This window comes from Otolemur garnettii, unplaced genomic scaffold (assembly GCF_000181295.1).
Source record: "Otolemur garnettii isolate 467f Iridium unplaced genomic scaffold, OtoGar3 scaffold00212, whole genome shotgun sequence".
Lineage (NCBI taxonomy): Eukaryota > Metazoa > Chordata > Mammalia > Primates > Galagidae > Otolemur > Otolemur garnettii.
In genome coordinates, this window is record NW_003852607.1 from 1,889,360 (window position 1) to 1,890,965 (window position 1,606).

Sequence of the window (1,606 nt, forward strand, 5' to 3'; positions counted from 1 at the left end):
CTCACAGCAACCTCAAACTCTTGGGCTTGAGCAATCCTCTTGTCTCAGCCTCCTGAGTAGACAGGACTACATGTGTGTGCCACTACCCACAACTAGTTTTTCTATTTTTAGTAGAAACAGGGTCTTGCTCTTGCTCAGGCTGGTCTCAAATTCCTGAACTCAAGCAATCCACCTGCCTCATCCTCCCACAGTGCTAGGATTACAGGCGTGAGCCACATGCCCAGCCATGATCAGATTTTTCTTGATTTCTGCTTGTATCAGACGTTCCTGCGAACTTTTTGTCCAATAAAATAAATTGTGTGTGATTTCTCCAAAATTTCTATCGATCTGTCTAACTTCAGCTTCCAGGGTTTCACAAAAAGAACAGTTTAAATTTAGAGGGCTGGTCAGATGAAATGGCTCACACCTTTAATTTTATCAGTTTGGAAGGCTGAGGAGGGAGAATAGCTTGAAGCCAGGAGTTCATGACCAGCCTGGGCAACTTAGAGAGACACCATCTCCACAAAAAAGTTAAAAGTTAGCCTTGGCTTTGTGCCTGTAGCTCAGCAGCTAAGGTACCAGCCACATATACCAGAGCTGGCAGGTTTGAATCCAGCCCGGGCCTGCCAAACAACAATGACAACAGCCAAAAATAGACAGGTGTTGTGGCAGGTGCCTGTAGTCGCAGCTACTGGGGAGGCTGAGGCAAGAGAATCGTTTAAACCCAAGAGTTTGAGGTTGCTGTGAGCTGTGACTCCACGGCACTCTACTCTACCCAGGGTGACAGCTTGAGACTCTGTTTCAAAAGAAAAAGAAAAAAAAAAAGTTAGCCAGACCTAGTGGCACAAACCTGTCATAGCTATTTGGGAGATTAAGCAAGAAGGATTGTTTGTGAGAGCACATGGCCTGAGAATAAGATGGAGTCAGTTAGGCCAGGGCCAAAGACTACACAGCTGGTCTGAGAGGGAGCAGCTATGATCCTATTTTATTTATTTATTTATTCTCCTTCCTTTGCCTTTAAATAGTGATAGTAGTAGCAAAAATAGAAAAGATAAAGAGCTGGGGGAAGAGGCAAGGGCTGCAGGAAGCTCCAAGGTCATAAATCAAATCAGGTATGCAGACCAGGTGGCGACGACCAATCAGAAGTTCACACACCTCCACCCTAGCTAAGACCCCAACCACAAAGAGAAAGCAGACCTATCGGAACCCCAAGGCCTCCCTAGTGACCAGTGAGTGACAAGCCATCTTCTTCAGCATTTTATTGCAACCCATAGTACTTTGAGGGGAAAGTGTATAAAAGTTTCCCTGGCCTTTGTTTAGGAGCCACTCCCCACTGTTTCTGCTTTTCTCATGGGAGTGACCAAAGCATATGCCTGATAAGAATAAAGTTGGTTTTTCCATGTGTGAGTATGGACTCTCAGTGGTAATAATTTTGGCCTTAACAGGTCTAGCCAGTTCTGTGTCACCTTCACCTATGCTTCCTTCCTTGCTGTTTTGTAAATTCAGCTTTAACTTAAAATTATATATCTTGAGTAGTCTAGGGTGATTGATTTAGGAGATTAACTTTCTTTTTTTTTTTTTTTTTGAGACAGAGCCTCAAGCTGTTCCCCTGGGTAGAGTGCTGTGG